The sequence below is a fragment of the Esox lucius genome, chromosome 1 (assembly GCF_011004845.1).
Source record: "Esox lucius isolate fEsoLuc1 chromosome 1, fEsoLuc1.pri, whole genome shotgun sequence".
Classification (NCBI taxonomy): Eukaryota; Metazoa; Chordata; class Actinopteri; order Esociformes; family Esocidae; genus Esox; species Esox lucius.
Window position 1 is genome coordinate 4,018,425 of NC_047569.1, and position 18,680 is coordinate 4,037,104.

An 18,680-nucleotide genomic window follows, 5' to 3' on the forward strand; every position below is an offset into this window, starting at 1 on the left:
TCCTCCTGAAATCTCTAAACTCATCAGCTCTTCCAAACCCACTACCTGCTCCCTTGACCTCCTCCCTACTCCACTCATGAAGTCCTGCCTCCCCGTCCTATGCCCCTACCTCACTAAAACTCCTCACTGTCCCTTGGAACTGTCCCCTCTGCCTTCAAAACTGCCGCTGTCACCCCAATCCTTAAAAAACCTGGTCTGAATCCCTCCTCCCTCAACAACTACCGACCAATATCCAACTTCCCATTTCTGTCTATAACCCTGGAACGCATAGTTCCAACTACAAACCCATCTTCATGCTAATAACCAATTAGATCCCCTCCAATCTGGCATTCGCCCCCTCCACAGCACTGAAACAACTCTCCTCAAAGTCCTAAACAACCTCCTCACCTCTGCTGACACCGGTTCCCTCAACATCCTCATCCTCCTCGACCTGAGTGCAGCCTTCGATACCGTGAACCATAACATCCTGCTCATCAGACTCAAAGACCTCGGTATCGAAGGTACTGCACTCAGCTGGCTCCACTCCTACCTATCCAACAGATCCTACTTCATCTCTCTCCATAACCACACCTCTGCCACAGCCACAGTCAATCAAGGTGTTCCCCAAGGCTCTGTAGATGTATTGATTGTATGAGTTAGTGAACTGTTGTAAGCTGTTGTAACCAATGTAGATGTATTGATTGTATAAGTTAGTGAACTGTTGTAAGCTGTTGTAACCAATGAAACAAAATATAAATTGTTTGTAATATGAGCTGAAACTGAAGGAGCAAGTAGGAGAATAGGAAACCCTGTTCAAGCGGTTGCCGGGGAGAGAAAGTTTTAGTATGTCTGTCTTGTGAGAAACAGGTCACAGGTCAGAGACACACACACATAGTCGGACAGACAACACAGAAACCACAAAGGGGGCAAGGGGATACTTGCAGTTATCCTATAAGGAATAGAACTGGGATTGGGCCAAGGGCACACTTGCTTTGTAAGTTAACGCCTCTATCTTTTTGGGCGTAGTAGAAGTATAAAAATGATGTTTTGACTGTTGATCCTTAGACATTGTGCGGCGACACTTGTCTCCAGAAGCTTCTGTAATAAATGGATATACGATACGGTAATTGACCTGACTCCTGGTGTTTTATTCTCCTTTCCAACAAACCAACTCGGGGAAGTGTTAGACTTCAACAATTTTGGGGGCTCGGTCCGGGATTGGAAAAAGGAGAAGGAATTCGATCTGGTCCAGACAACCTACGCGAGATTCACAGGTTCCGAGCCAGCTCATGATAAAGGTAAGCAGAGCCTGTTATATCTAAATCTGCATATTGGCTGTGAACTAAATTGTGGACCTGTGAAAAACGTAGTGGGACTGGTTTAAATTCAGGAGGTCAGAGGAACGGTCTGTGAGTTAGAGTCTCACTGTAAGTCAGGTTAGAGGCCCGTTACCGGTGTGTGAGTTAGAGTCTCACTGTAAGTCGGGTTAGAGGCCCGTTACCGGTGTGTGAGTTAGAGTCTCACTGTAAGTCGGGTTAGAGGCCCGTTACCGGTGTGTGAGTTAGAGTCTCACTGTAAGTCGGGTTAGAGGCCCGTTACCGGTGTGTGAGTTAGAGTCTCACTGTAAGTCGGGTTAGAGGCCCGTTACCGGTGTGTGAGTTAGAGTCTCACTGTAAGTCGGGTTAGAGGCCCGTTACCGGTGTGTGAGTTAGAGTCTCACTGTAAGTCGGGTTAGAGGCCCGTTACCGGTGTGTGAGTTAGTCTCACTGTAAGTCGGGTTAGAGGCCCGTTACCGGTGTGTGAGTTAGAGTCTCACTGTAAGTCGGGTTAGAGGCCCGTTAATGGTGTGTGAGTTGGTGTCTCACTGTAAGTCGGGTTGGAGGCCCGTTAATCGTTCTAGGGTTGACTACCCTACGCCACTTCCCAAAGGGGACGGTGGAGAGTTGCGAGTTAGAGTCTTGGCAACCAGTCGGGTTAGAGGCCCGAGGACTTAGGGGCACCTCGAAATACTTATTGTGTGTAAAGGTTCAGCTGGGTTAGAGGCCCAGGGAGTTTGGAACTCCCCGAATTTTTTATTAGAGAACTGGGTTCAAGTCCCAAAAGTGTTGGGTCAGGGACCCGTTCAGCTGGGTTAGAGGCCCAAGGAGTTTGGAACTCCCCGAATTTTTTATAAGAGAACTGGGTTCAAGTCCCAAAAGTGTTGGGTCAGGGACCCGTTCAGCTGGGTTAGAGGCCCAGGGAGTTTGGAACTCCCCAAATTTTTTATAAGAAAACTGGGTTTAAGTCCCAAAAAGTGTTGGGTCAGGGACCCGTCAATCATTTGTTAATCATTCTGAGTCTGGGACTCACAGTAACATAAGTCAGGTTGAAATGGACGGGGAGTTTGAGAGAGAACTGTTGAGAGAAGTGTTGAATTGTTTGTTGTCAAGGAGAAGTGAGGAGTAGAGTAAATTGTGTTTTAAGAGAATTCCTGTCTGTTTGTAAGGAAGTGTGTGAAAGGAGACTCCTTGGGAGTGATGCGCATAGTGGATACATTGACAGTAGATGATAGTGATATTTGCTCGAGTTCTAGAAAAGGGACGTCTGGATAGATTGGAAGAAGGGTTAATGAAGAAAATAGCCAGATAGACAAAGATTTAGTGGGAGATGTGCCACGAGAAAGTATTCAACAGTGGACAAAGGTTTTGGTCAAGTTTTGGGTAATTATTTGTGTAAACTGCTGCCCCCGCGACCCGGCCCCGGATAAGCGGAAGAAGATGGTATGGTATGGTATGGTATTTGTGTAAACATAGTTTTCTTTAAAGTGGTTTCATTCAATTGTTTGAAAATATTGTAAAGGTGTGTTGGTTAAGTTTGAATGAGTCCAGTTAAAGGATAGTGAGAGGAGTCAAATAGATAAGACGGCTTTTGGCTGCCGTCCCAGAAAGTAGGGAGTAACTCTAAGCATCCCAATCCAGAACACAGAGACACTCTAGGAGAGAGGTGCAAAAGATGACAGACACACCAAATGAAATTCAGGGAAGTAGATTCCCAATATTAAAATAGATTAAAATAGAGCAAAATCAGGTTCTATATTGTAATATTAAAATGGCAATTGCTTTCCCATTCCAATTGGAGAATTCTGTGTACTCTGAAATTGTATGAAAATTGAGCTCATCTAAATTATGAAACACGACAAAGACATGTCAAATTAGAATCAACTGGCCAGTGTTAAATGTAAAGAAAATGAGTGCAACATTTATGAAACATTGATAAAATAGTAATTCCCAATTTAGGACATTTATAAGAGATAGCCATTAGATTGGGGTTTAAAATTGTTGATTAACACATAACTTTAAATTCAGTAAGTTAATGCTAAACTCTCCAGTCAAGGTTTTAAATTTGTGTTGTGCAAGATTCCATCTTTGTTTCTCACAGAGTAGGAGTCCTGAATCCTGCAACCCTGATACACCTTGTCCAATAAAGGGGTACCTCACACAGATGGCCCAGATCATTCTAAGGCCAAACCAAGCCCAGACCTTTGAGAGACTGCCTTGGGTCCAGAATAAGAATATTGGACACTAATGGTTCCAGCTGCACCACAGTCAAGGAGAGGGTGGAGGAATGGAGAGACGCATGCAGAACAAAGAGGCTCCTACATCCATGACTGTAACAGCCAGGAGCCACTTGACTGGACATGGGAAAATTAAGGAGGAGAAAAAGGGAGGAGAGATAGAACCCCCAGCATATGAAGATTACCTTGTACTCGGTACAGACCGGGCACCATTATATCCAGTGTTACGTTTAGAGAAGGGGATATTGTCTTTAGACACACAGAACAGCAGGCCCATAACTCAATTCACAGGAAAGCAAGATAAGAGAAAGTTGAGTAGGAAGGTGGAGTCAGAGAGCGAGACAGATGCTGAGGAGGTGGTGAAACCGTTCAAGGCAAGGGCAGTGAGAGAGTACGGGAGATACGAGGAGAGGAGGCGACTAGGAGATAATAGACAGGATGAGATTACAGGGGCCAGAAAGAAAAGATCAGGCCGTACTAAAGGCAGGTTAGGTGAGGACTCAAGGTTGGGGTCGGACGATAGTGACACAGTGAGAAGGACAAAAACTAGGCAGAAAAAGGGAAATTCACATAGAGGACGGGTGTTACTCACGGGGCAAGCAGTAGGGAGATGGACTGACTCAGACGAAGACCCTGACGCAGACATTAGCGGAGATGGGAGTAAGGGAGACGCAGACGTATACCCTCTGCCCGCGTACGCCCCCACCAGAACATAAACTACACCATGACACAGTAGAATCAATTCAAAAGACTCAAAATAAAATGTATACACGGTCACAAGCAGGGGAAGCTAGTTGTGCTGGGTTTCAGCTGCCTCTCTTTAGAGTGGGAGGCGGCGAACCGCGATATAAACCATTGGGGCTGGGAGACGTACAGGCACTGGTAGATAAATTACCCCCGATGGGAGAGGGAGGTGGACTATGGTTGTCACAATTTCATAAACTCACAGCTGGTCAAATGTTGGCACTGGGGGACTGGAGGACAGTAGCCGCCCGAGCCATGTCCGCCCAGGCTATGACTGAGATAGAAAAAGGGGCCGCCACTAGGCGGAGCCCTGACGACACTCCTTTCAGTCAGGTGGTCGGGCGCATGGCCACGGCCCTGAGGGATCGATTTCCCTTGCCCGCTGGGGCCCCGATGCCCAAGTTACCTTGGGAAAAAGAGCAACACCCTAGACAGTATCTAGAAGCATGTAAAGACACATGGGCCAAACACACAGGGCACCACCCGGGGAAGGGAGGTCTGCAGCAGGAGTGGTTTAGAAGGGGGGTCTTAGAGGGACTTCCAGAGAAAATAAAAGAGGCAATGATGGCAAATCCTGACTTGCCGGGTAGGGAATCATACGTATGGGAAAGACACATAGTGCATCATTTACAGAGGGCTAAAGATGAGGAGACAGAGAAAGACAAACAGATACAGGAACTGAAAGAGAAACTGTTGCGCTTACAGCTGGGTGAAGCCAAAGTGAGATTCAATGAAGGGAAAAAGAAACACAGACAGATGGCAGCCCTAGGCTCGGGAGAACCTGACACACCCGATTTATACCCTGTTCCCACATGGGCACCCCAACCCCACAGTGGCCGGGGGGCATTCACCGTGCCCTATCGACCAGGGACTCCGAGGGGAGGGTATGGTAGGGGGAGGGGGCGGGGTAGAGGCAGAGGGGCTCCAGGAGCCCAAGTCCCATACGGAGCCTGCTTTACGTGTGGTGACCCGAACCACTGTACCTGGACAATACCCACTCTCTTATGAGGGAGGGTGGGACCAGGAATGACGGCCTACAGGGAGGGGAGGGGACAGCGGGGGAAAGGCAGACCCTATGCTGTCCCTGAATGTCGACGGGAAGGACTTCCCCTTTCTTGTTGACACAGGTGCCACGTTTTCCACCATCACCGCCCCTCCCGTCACAGGACTACTATCCTCCAAGACAGTGGAAGTTGTGGGGTTTGAAGGAGTGGGACAGACCAGTGACATTTCCTCTTAAAACGATACTGGGTAAACAGGCCCTCAGCCATCCGTATGTGGTGTCGGCAAACACACCAGTGAACTTATTGGGGAGAGACTTGTTGATAAAACTGGGGGCTAATATATTGTGTTCTCCAGATGGACTAACTGTCACGTTACCAGACGGGACGTCGGCGGTGTGCGGACCTGAAACCACACGCAAAGGGCAGTACCTGGTACAACCGGTGAAGGGTGAAATAGCAGAGATATACTGGGGACTATTGATACCGGAAAAGCCGGACAAACAGGGTATTTTGTCCCAGTACTTCAAATGGAGGCCGTGGATCTCCCTCCTCGAGCCGTACTTTCCTCCGCCATACCCCCCACATGTAACCCTATTTTATGATCGGCAGGGCGATGAGGTGTATAGAGAGGGGTTTGGGGATGTAGTATGTGGGGACACGTGGCAGGTCGGGTCTAAATTCATATATGTAGGCCCTGAAGGGGTAGCGGCAGATGTACAGTTGACAGAGGAGCAGGAACAGTGGTACATGATGGCGGAGGAGTCCGTCCCGTATGTGGCACTGGCCCTGCATCCTAAACACCAACGGGCTGCCTGCATCCAAGCTACAATGACGGTCCTCACCAGACTGGCAGAGAAAGGGTTGAAGGTATCAAAAGAAAAGCTACAGCTGGTAAGGACGCAGGTCTCCTTTCTGGGCAGAGTAATCTCGCAGAAAGGAGCGGGGCTTTCCCCAGCTCACCGCACAACCATCCTCCACCATCCTAAACACACTACTGTTCAGGAAATGCTATCATTCCTGGGGCTCACGGGGTACAGCCGCAATTACATCCCAAACTATTCAGGGCTCACAGAGCCACTTAGAGCGCTAGTTAAGGAGCAGGGAATGCGTAAACTTAAAGCCACTCTCAATTGGACTTGCCCGGCCGACCAGGCCTTCATTTTACTGAAACAACAACTAGCCACCGCAGCTGATCTGGCCGTACCCGACTAAACAAAACCTTTTTTCTAGATGTTTCTGAAACAGGACAAGTCATGAACGGGGTCCTGTTTCAGAAAAAAGGGGGAGAAGACCTTGAGAGAGACGAGCTAGTGAGACATCAAAAGGGGGCTTCCCCACAAGAGAAAACAATTTGGCAACAGAGAGGAGCAACAGAGACGAGCGGGCTCTGGAGAGGGCCAGACGGTAGAGTAATACTTCCACCAGCCATGCGGGGAGATACATTTGCTGAAGCCCATGGGTTGGGCCATGTAGGGCCAGCACAGATGTTGAGGAACTTGTGCCATTGGTGGCACCCGTTTATGGTAGACATGGTACGTAACGACACTAGGACATGCACCATCTGCACTCACCACAATCCAAAACCGACGATCAAACCTGAGATGGGGGCGTTCCCCATGACGACGAGGCCTGGACAAGAGATAGTGATAGATTACACGGACATGGGGGAAACTGTACGGGGGTGCCGTTACATGTTAGTGTGTGTGGACATGTTCACAGGGTGGCTAGAAGCCTGGCCAGCTAGAAGGGAGTACAGTCAGACAGTGATCAAGTGTTTAGTGAACCAGTACATTCCCAGACACGGCTTCCCAGAGAAAATTAGGTCAGACAATGGGACTCACTTTAAGAACAGTGATTTACAGAAGGTAGAGCGCTTATAGGGCCTAAAACATGCTTTTGGCACTGTGTACCATCCACAGTCCCAGGGAAAGGTAGAAAGGATGAACCAAAACTTAAAAAACAAGTTGGCTAAGATATGTGCACAGACTAAATTGAACTGGGTAGATGCACTGCCACTGGCACTCATGACGATTCGATGCTCGTTAAATCAGACCACTGGGTTCACCCCATACGAGCTGCTGACGGGGAGACAGTTTCCAGGACCAACCGCGGGGCCTGCAGGCCCGGAAGGGGAAAAGTGGCCCAAAGATCACAGAGTGTATTTTGATGAATTGCGAGCTCTCGTTTCAGAATTCACCAACAGAGTCGGAGAAAGGAGGGACCTGCACCTGCTGGACCAGAACCTGCCCCAGGCGGAGTGGGTGTTGCTGAAGGTCATCAAGCGAAAGTGGTCGGAGCCAAGGTGGACGGGTCCTCATCAGGTGGTGGAGAGAACGAGTCATGCGGTCCGCCTGAGGGACAAAGGAGAGACCTGGTACCATTGGAGCCAGTGTACACCAGCGCAGGAGCCAGGGAGGTCGCTAACGGGCCTCATCCAAACCGGGAAGGAGGAGCTTTCCCCAGTGTGGACGGAAGGAGGACCAGCACCAGCCGGGCCGGTGCCAGGAGCGGACCCCAGGACACGGCGGGACTACGAGCGAGTGAAGGAGACAAAGGACGGCGCCAGGGGAATAGACTCTTAGGGGAAGGAACTGAGGAATACTGTAACAAAAGGGGGTATAGGACACCGAGTGGCTCCTACCACTCGTACCAAGATGACAGGGTCACAGAGAAGGGCCTGGGGAGATGATAGTAGAATGAAATGGTATATGGGCATTGGGGGAATAATGATGTGTGTTGTATGTTATTACAGGTTTCCCAGGTTGGCATCGGGTCTTCATTCCCCCAGCGAAGAGGTTCGCGACCCCACCTGAGGACACCTGTTTGAGGAAATTTGGGGGATTGAATTGGACTATGTCAAGGGGTCGCATACGAGCATTCTGGGATAGATAATCCGCTGGAGGAATTGCTGACCTCGATGTTCGGCCAGTGGAAAGGTTTGATAATGTCTGTTCTTTTATCGCTTGCTACATTTGGTGCTATAATGGTTACTTGTGGGTGTTGTTGTATCCCATGCATAGAGGGCTTGCCATGAGAGTGATCTCTACAGCCATTGAGAAGGCTTCAGGACCGCCACCAGGATGCTGATGCCTCTACTGGAGCAGCATGACCCGGGAGAACTGGAGCTTGGCGAATAGGGGTGATCTCTCTGGGGAGAGATCAAAAGGGGGAATTGTAGATGTATTGATTGTATGAGTTAGTGAACTGTTGTAAGCTGTTGTAACCAATGTAGATGTATTGATTGTATAAGTTAGTGAACTGTTGTAAGCTGTTGTAACCAATGAAACAAAATATAAATTGTTTGTAATATGAGCTGAAACTGAAGGAGCAAGTAGGAGAATAGGAAACCCTGTTCAAGCGGTTGCCGGGGAGAGAAAGTTTTAGTATGTCTGTCTTGTGAGAAACAGGTCACAGGTCAGAGACACACACACATAGTCGGACAGACAACACAGAAACCACAAGGGGGGCAAGGGGATACTTGCAGTTATCCTATAAGGAATAGAACTGGGATTGGGCCAAGGGCACACTTGCTTTGTAAGTTAACGCCTCTATCTTTTTGGGCGTAGTAGAAGTATAAAAATGATGTTTTGACTGTTGATCCTTAGACATTGTGCGGCGACACTTGTCTCCAGAAGCTTCTGTAATAAATGGATATACGATACGGTAATTGACCTGACTCCTGGTGTTTTATTCTCCTTTCCAACAAACCAACTCGGGGAAGTGTTAGACTTCAACAGCTCCCTACTCGGCCCACTCCTCTTCATCATCTACATCCTCCCTCTTGGTCAGATACTCCGCCACTTTAACCTCGACTTCCACTGCTATGACGATGACACCCAAATCTACCTCAGCACCAAATCCCCCCACAATCCTCCCCTCTCCCACATCAACTCGTGTCTGTCAGCTATTAAAACCTGGATGCAACACAACTTCCTCAAACTCAACAGCGACAAAACAGAATTCTTCCTCATAGGCTCCAAATCCACCCTCTGCAAAACCAATAACCCCACTCTCACCATCGATGGCACCACTGTCTCCCCAGGCCCGCAACCTTGGCGTTATCTTTGATTCTACCCTCTCCCTTGAGCCTCACATGCGTCAAGTCATTAAAACCTCCTTCCTTTACCTCCGCAACATCGCCAAAATCAGACCCTCTCTCACACCCCCCGCTGCTGAAAGACTCATTCACGCCTTCATCTCCTCCCGACTGGACTACTGCAACTCACTTCTCCTCGGCATCAGCTCTACTAACATCAACCGACTCCAACTGGTCCAAAATGCAGCAGCCCGACTCATCACCCGCTCCAAATCCTGGCACCACATCACTCCAGTCCTAAAACAACTCCACTGGCTTCTTATCTCCCACTGGATCACCTAAAAAATCCTGGTTCTCACCCACAAAGCCCTCCACCATCTGGCCCCCTCATACCTCACTGACCTCCTCTCCACGTACCAACCCTCACGGTCCCTCAGATCCTCCTCAGCTGGTCTCCTCTCCATCCATAAATCCAACCTCCGCAGTTTTGGGGAGCCCCCCTCCCTTCTCATCTGTGTCTGAATCTTGTCTTGTTTGTTTTGTTTTGTTCTGTTTTTATAATCTACCTGCATTGTAAAGTGACTTTGAGTCCAAGAAAAGCGCTATATAAATAACATTTATTATTATTATTATTTCAGGTAAACAAAATGTTTGTAAGCGCGTCTTCTCAAGATTTACAATGAGCATTAACACAAAAAAAAATTCTACGGTAGAATTGTTTAACAGGTAAAGTAACTTGCTTCAAAACTGTAGCATTTGTGAGTTCATAATTACCTGTTTGCTTGTCTTTTTGCATTAGTGATATGCAGTTCCCAAACGATTTGTTTGTTTTGAACAAATCTTTTTATTGACTCAGGACTCACAAGTCGTTTTATCTAGTGCAGGTGGTATTCAAATCTGGCCCGCGAAGACCCCTGTTCTACTGACTCGTTCAATTGTATTGTTCATTCGAATGTATGACAGCAGATTTCTACAACATGATCACTTGGTTCATACCCAGTCCTCCAGCTCAGTTCTCTGATCAGTGTCTATGTACATATGCAGAGAAAAATAGATCAAGGCAGGAACATCAAAAAGACAAGTTTATAACTGAATTGAACGCAGACTATAATAATTAATATAGTTAGTTGATTACTGATGTCATGAAAAAAACAGATGAATACAAGCATGGAGCCGCTGTATTTGCCAAAGTAAAAAATACAAGTTCAGCTTTATCATTCAATAGGCTCTGTGCACAAGCGTATGGACAAACCTCCGCTTTAGCCAGATGTCGGCATATCATTTTCCGGTTTACTTAAGGCGATCACCCGCGTCGCCCAAATTTTCAGTTTTTAGTAGATGTCTCAAAGACCTGCCTAAAATAAGCATTAGTGATGTCCATCGAATTGTTGATGCCTAGTCCCCTGCTCCAACAAGCAAGCGGAACAAGGGATTCAAACTCTACGTATTGAGTTATCTGCACAACTACGAGGGTAAGTAGTTTACTGTGGTGTGCCGGCCGGCTATCGGCTAAGCTAGTTAGCGACGTGTTCCTTTTTAGTGTAGTATTAGGCAGGACAATAGAACGCATAAAAATTCACCCTAGCCTCAAAAACGGCAAAAGAACGCTGGCTGAGCTGGAACGCTCGAGCGTCCGCATAGCAAGTGAATTGAAACTAACCTTCGTTCAGCCTCTTCTATCCTGAATGAAGCTAACAAATTCCATAGCCTCAAAAAAGCACCAAAACAGGTCTCCTCTTTTATTTTACAACTGTAACCTCATTTCACAACTAAACTGAAAAATAACAACTGGCATAGGAAGTAAACATCTGGCCCTATATGGTATTAATTGCGCTTAAACCTGCGTTACGTGGAAGTATATAAATGGCGCCAGCCATATTTTATTAAAAAGAGGACATTCTCCTGATTAAAATGATGCCCCACTTGTACCTTGAAACTTAAGAGTCACGTACATTATATAATTTCATTTTTTTTCGTACAACAGCATCACTCATCTTGTGAATTTAGGTGTTTACTAATGCGGATGAGTATTAGTAAGTAAACCGGAAGCTGCAATGCCGACTTCTAGACAAAAGCAGATGTTCGTCACTACGCTGGTGCGCAGAGCCTATTGCTTCGATGTATGAATTGTGCTATATAAATAAAATTTGCTTGCTTGCTTTGATGTAGCCAACTCAACTCTGTCCATACAGGTAGGCCATGTGATTCTGCCTGCTTTGCATCTCAGACAGTTGCGTTCATTGGTTATCATTGGCTGCTGACGACTTTGACTTTAAGCTAAGAGTGCAGGCAAGGGTGGGTAGAGTACTGAAAATCAGTACTCAAGTATAAGTACTGTTACTCATCCTATAATGTACTCAAGTAAAAGTTGAAGTACCACCTGAAAAAACTACTCAAGTAAGAGTAAAAGAGTACTTGGTCAAAAAAGTACTAGTTACATATTTTGTTCAAGATATTAGTGCCATAGTAACAAGTATTATTTTTTTTAAGAAAGAACAAACGCAAACTGCATTTTTAATGCTTAAATAGGCATTTGTTTTCCAGTCAGCTTATAGTCATGCAGAATAGAAAACCAAATAAATATACTTTATTTATATTATTAATCTGTGTTGCGAATAAGGTTCTTGTGAATTAAGACCATCATACATGTTACTGGTGACAACATTTTTATCATGTGTAGTAATGCTCAGTACATCTTGTCAATCAAATATTTATTATTTTTACCCAGCAAGCAACATGCCAGTGGCCCACCGGCGGCCCACTAGCTTTTTGCCGCTGCGGCTGCCAAGCGTTTCTGCAAAGCGTCCGGCCAGCCGGTGGTGGGCGCTTTTTTTATATAGCACGCATAGCCGTCGGGCCGCCGGTGGGCCGCTTTCAGGACAATGCCTTCTAACAATACCCTGATCAGCGGCTCATCAACGGACCGAGGGCGGCTAGCCGCTTTTATGTACTAAACCCAGCGGGATGCCTCACGCCCCAATATTAGGTTTTATTTATAATAATCCTTTACATTAATTTTGGTCATATCACAAATGACAATGACCTGAATAAAATGCAAACAATTTATTTCAAATAGTGCAAGATGCATACAAAAAAACATGCATTATACAGCAAGCATACAAAATAAACATTTGCAAATTCATTTAAATAAAACATTTACAAAATCAAGAAAACGTGTCCAGCAACAGATATAGTCTAATTACTATAGTATTTGAATGTGAGCTAGTTTCCGTGTCCGGGGATCGGGTTGTCTAGGCCCCCGCCTTCGACTGCCGCCCGATCCTCTCTGCACCGGCCCCTTATGGTCCCTCCTGTGGGTGGTGAGCCCACGGGAGGGCGGCCCCATGTCGCTCGTTCGGGCTGGGCCCGGCCGGGCCCCATGGGGAAAGGCCCGGCCACCAGGCGCTCGCGAACGAGCCCCAACCCCGGGCCTGGCTCCAGGGTGGGGCCCCGGCTGCGCCATGCCGGGCGACATCACAGAACACACGATTTTTTTCTTCATTAAGGGGTTTTTGAACCGCTCTTAGTCTGACCCGTCGCCTAGGACCTGTTTGCCTTGGGAGACCCTACCAGGGGCATATAGCCCCAGACAACATAGCTCCTAGGGTCACTCGGGTACTCAAACCCCTCCACCACGTTAAGGTGGCAGTTCAAGGAGAGGGCAGTCGGGGACAGTGCCTCTGGGATGGCAGACCGGGGTGGTGGTCCCTCTTTTTAAGAAGGGGGACCGGAGGGTGTGTTCCAACTATAGGGGGATCACACTTCTCAGCCTCCCCGGGAAAGTCTATGCCAGGGTTCTGGAGAGGAGAATACGGCCGATAGTAGAACCTCGGATTCAGGAGGAACAGTGTGGTTTTCGTCCAGGCCGTGGAACACTGGACCAGCTCTATACCCTCTACAGGGTAATGGAGGGTTCATGGGAGTTTGCCCAACCAGTCCACATGTGTTTTGTGGATTTGGAGAAGGCATTCGACTGTGTCCCTCGCGGCATCCTGTGGAGAGTGCTTCGGGAATATGGGGTCCTGGGTCCTTTGCTAAGGGCTGTCAGGTCCCTGTACGACCGAAGCAGGAGCTTGGTCCGCATTGCCGGCAGTAAGTCAAACTTGTTCCCTGTGCATGTTGGACTCCGGCAGGGCTGCCCTTTGTCACCGGTTCTGTTCGTAATTTTTATGGACAGAATTTCTAGGCGCAGCCAGGGGCCGGAGGGTGTCAGGTTTGGGGACCACACGATTTCGTCTCTGCTCTTTGCGGATGATGTTGTCGTGTTGGCCCCTTCAAGCCAGGACCTTCAGCATGCACTTGGACGGTGTGCAGCCGAGTGTGAAGCGGTGGGGATGAAAATCACTACCTCCAAATCCGAGGCCATGGTTCTCAGTCGGAAAAGGGTGGCTTGCCCACTTCAGGTTGGTGGAGAGTGCCTGCCTCAAGTGGAGGAGTTTAAGTATCTAGGGGTCCTGTTCACGAGTGAGGGAAGGATGGAACGGGAGATTGACAGACGGATCGGTGCAGCTTCTGCAGTAATGCGGTCGATGTATCGGTCTGTCGTGGTGAAGAAAGAGCTGAGCCGCAAGGCGAAGCTCTCGATTTACCGGTCAATCTACGTTCCTACTCTCACCTATGGTCATGAGCTTTGGGTCATGACCGAAAGGACAAGATCCCGGATACAGGCGGCCGAAATGAGCTTTCTCCGCAGGGTGGCTGGGCGATCCCTTAGAGATAGGGTGAGAAGCTTGGTCACCCGGGAGGAGCTCAGAGTAGAGCCGCTGCTCCTCCACATCGAGAGGGGTCAGCTGAGGTGGCTTGGGCATCTGTTTCGGATGCCTCCGGAACGCCTTCCTGGGAAGGTGTTCCGGTCCCGTCCCACCGGGAAGAGACCCCGGGGAAGACCTAGGACACGCTGGAGGGACTATGTCTCCCGGCTGGCCTGGGAACGCCTCGGTGTCCCCCCGGAAGAGCTGGAGGAAGTGTCTGGGGAGAGGGAAGTCTGGGCATCCCTGCTTAGACTGCTGCCCCCGCGACCCGGCCCCGGATAAGCGGAAGATGATGTTATGCTATGCTATGCTATGCTATGCTATTTGAATGTACTACTAAATAAACATAATACAATACAAAATAAACAAGGGCTATAATGGCAGTAATATACATAAGTATGACCTAGCAGCAATCAATAGTTATTGAATATCATACATACATCAGTTCAATATGCTTATGAATGGTGGTATAACACTACAACTACAGTCAGAATTAAGAACATTCACACAGAGCTATAAATACATTAAGAGGATAATGCAATCATATATAACACTGTACATAGCAGCAGTTAAAAAAACAATTTGTACTAAGTGCATTATTAAATAATAAAGTTTGAGTCAAGCCCAATGAACCACTAATACAAATATACTCAGTGGCATTTTTATATGTAAAAAATTGGTGGGGCACAAGCCATTTCAAAATATAGGTTACATACCAGTTAAACTACAAAACTCCCTCTTGCTACTGATGTGTTTAACACATCAACAAACAGTGTGGCTCCACAAAACACTTTGAACGACAGAGCGGCTTGCTTCTACCAGGTGTTGTAGTACACATACTGGAGAGAGAGATACCTTGTATAATTGCTCTCCTCTCTAACACACATGTAAAATGACCACTGTCACATTTACAAACATAAATTAGGAATGCAACCAAGCTCAGAACCAATGTGCCTACAGGGCCATACGCAAACAGCAATGAGCTCAACACCACTGAAGGCCACAACGAAGCAGAAAGCTTTAAGCTTTTCACGCGCAAGTTTCAAATATTCCTTACCGACCCCCCCCCCCCCCCCCCCAGCGTGAGTTTTTTTGCAAGTGACTTCAGTATTCTCCAGCATTTGAACTCACGCCAGCATTTGAACAGTCACCTTGCTAGGTCAGGAACACTACATGCATTGCATTGCAAGCTTCTCTCGTTGAAGGCAATTCCAGCGTTATGGACGTGACATTTGCAGTCAAAACATAAAATATAAATTCTCAGAAAATGCATTTAATACCAATATATTTAAATGTCTGTTTATATGTCCATACTCACTTAATAAAGGAGCACAGACATTAGAAAAATATCAATCTACACATGCGTTCTATATTTAATATGAGGGAAATACACATGCGTTATGGACGTGACAAAAAAAAGACGCAAGTTTGTGGGAGACAATATACTTTGTTGAAATTCTGTGAATTAAAATGCACAAGCCAAAATAAATAATACCAGCCGAATGGATGAGTGTCGGCTCTCTATATAACATACATTATTTATTTTATTTTAGTTTAGAAAAAATCCATTTATGAGGAAAAACGGACGTTACGGACGTTACTTCTTTCCGTTATGGACGTGACTGTTCCGAAATCATCACTTGGCTGACGCTGGAAAACTTGAACAGAGACCTTTTTGTGTGTCTCTTTTTATTTGAAACAACAAACATCTGAGACATCAGTAAGGTAAGTCTGCACAATTAATCAAATTTAAACTGAAATCACTGTGTTATAGATTAGTTCACGCATATCTCTCATGCTGCTAAACTGTAACCGGCACGTGAGCATGTTCAAAACTCAATTCGGGCATGATATTGCTTGCTTGATAATGTGTTTTTATCATCAAGGTGTTTACTTTAGACCCCGAAAGATACGGATTTGATAATGCTAAGATACATAATCATTATATATGCAGTTTATCATATCGATATTCTCCGGAGTTAAGAGCACCGGTTTCCCCTCAGTCCCGTCAGTGAATTGAAACGCTGTCTGATTGTAACAGTGTGTTGGCCTGTGTCTATATAGAACAAACAGTCTGGAGAGCGTTTTTTTTTTTTTTTGCATGCAAAAAAGCAATCGTGTCACAATGACCGCAATATTATGTTTTGTGTCAAACTAATCGCAATGTTTATACCCGTTTTGCGTTGTTGAATGCGCAATCGTGCTTTAAAATAGCCACATTATTGCAAAATTAGCAGATGCATTGAAATAATAATTGAAATGTTATTGTCTTAAGTCAAAATCACAATGATTACTTCATTTCATTAGGCCCGATGGGTTTTTGCCACGTTTATATTGGTTTGGATGTCAGGAGGATCAAGACGATCTGTGTGAAAGAGACGCCCAAAAAAGGTAAGCATTTAAAGTGAATACACAGTATTTTTATTTATTGTTGTTAACTGTGAACATAAATAATTGCTTTTTTTTTTTTTACAGGTCAACATCTAACTGATTATTGCTAAACATTCTGTAAGCATAAACATTCAAGAGGTAAGAATACAGTATTTATCCCTTATGAACATGAATCATTATAAATTTAAGATAATAAAATAAATAATTTAATTCCAGACAGAATCTTAACTTTTTACATCTCATTAAATATTGAAAATATGTTCTAATCATCTAATTTAAAATAATTTAAAGCATCAATCAAGGGTAAACAACAAACAATGAAAAATATGTCCCAAACGAGGACAAATGTTGATTAATAAGATTACTTTTCTTTTTCTATTCTGCAACGACTGCCTCTCCAAAGTGATACCTCCCTCTGTTGTCTATTTTTGGGTTGAAAGTCTCAATCACTTGGTCAGGTGTCACCCAAGCCTTATCTTCCATCACAGGTAAGATGTAGACAAATCCAGTACTGTCATTTCTTCTTAAAAACCTTATTTTCAGTGCCATCTGGTCTTGGTTGTTGACAAGTCCAACAAACTGTCTGACAGATTTGTTTCCCCTGAATTGGACCAAGACACAGTCTCCAGTTTTGATGTTCCTTGCAGCTGCTGGGTGGAGCTCAGAGGACTGCTGTGCGGGACTTCCAGCAGATTTGATTTCTGAGGGCAGAAATCTATGGACATTTGACTGTTCTGCCTCCGAGTAGATTTCGTGACGCACTTCTCCCCAGGTGACTGGCTCAAAATGATGAACTGACTGAGTGCCTGAAAGAGCTGTGGTAATGGCCCATCTATCAGCCAGCCTATGATGCTCTATAAAATCAGAGATTTCGGTGGATGTAATAATCTTGATTTTAATGTTTGGGCAACTCTTCTTTGCAGAATCTGCAAACGAAGCAGCATCTGTCACAAAGATAGCCTGCCTGCTGAGGACATCAGTGTTAACCGCACGCTTCACTGTTGCTCCCACACCATCCACTGCACCTTTGCCATGGCTTGTGGCAAAGAAGTGCCACTGCACTTTTAAAGTTGGAAACAACTCCTTGAAGGTGGTTGACATGAAACACCAGATTAATTTGTTTTTGAACTGAGAGGCAGCTCCATCGCTAAAAATGTGCATGACTCTCATTGCTGGATGTTTTTCTTGAACGTCCAGGACAATCTTGGTGAGGAACGTTGCCACGAACCTCTTGTCATCTTCCAAGCTGTCGCTAACTATGGCATATGACTCTGGATCTCCATCAGACCACAGAACAGAGGGAAACACAGTGATCTGTTTCTGATGCCAGTATGCTGACTGAATCTGATCTTGGTAAGCAGCCATATAGTTTTCTGCAAAATCTACCTGCAGCACCACAGTTTCCTTGTCAGTTTTTGACTGCTTTCTTTTGGCCTGAAAAAATGTGCTTTGATTTCACTTCACAAAACAGTGATTCAGAAATTGTGTAGCTGCTGTCTTTACGGAATCTAGGACATCATCTAGTGTGCCACTCTTCTGGACCTTATTTGGCAGCCCTCCGGTAGCTTCCCATGTGTACCAGGTCACCTTAATTTGTTTGTCTTCCTCTGGAATGTGACTAAGAACACTGGTTTCCAGCAGCTTTCCACTCCTGCATTCAGCACACCGGCCTAACATGCAGTGAGGACTATCTGGATTGCAGGCCACAGCTTTTATAAAATCCTGTGTGCTCTGGAATGCTTGCCTTGGGATGACACGTTGCACACAGTCCAGGGCTAATTTAAGATTCTCATGGTAACGGCACAGGCAAACATTTCTCGGAGTATCTGAACACTGGAGTACATGAGATGGTCGAAGCTCAGCAAATTTAGATTTCCCAATTATAAACTCCGGATGTTCACTCTTGAAGCCGCGGTAGGCCTCTGGAATAGACATTGTTAAATGTCGTTTCTGGATTTTCTTTTTTACTCCTTCCTCTCTGACTGTGAGCACATCCCTCATCCCTGGTGCTTGCCTTGAGATGTCATCTCTCTCATAGAACTCCTTGACCTGACCATATGTAGTAGTTGTGGTATTATTCTTTTTCTCCTGAAGAAGGCACAGTGATGTTGCAATTTTTTTTATAACTATACATTTTTTTTCGAGGGCTGCTAGGTAAAGCTTGGAGTGCTCGTTTTACAGCCTTGCCTAGTGTGGAATCTGAGCATTAACAATTACAATAT

The 18,680-nt window shown here is 46.0% G+C and overlaps 1 long non-coding RNA gene across 1 annotated transcript; it reads left to right on the forward strand.

The window, feature by feature from the left end:
* The first annotated feature begins 16,314 nt into the window (after positions 1-16,314).
* Positions 16,315-16,984, forward strand: LOC114839882. Its single transcript, XR_003782229.2, has 3 exons — positions 16,315-16,458; positions 16,543-16,596; positions 16,862-16,984. It is a non-coding gene; the product is annotated as an uncharacterized LOC114839882 (long non-coding RNA).
* The last annotated feature ends 1,696 nt before the right edge of the window (positions 16,985-18,680 follow it).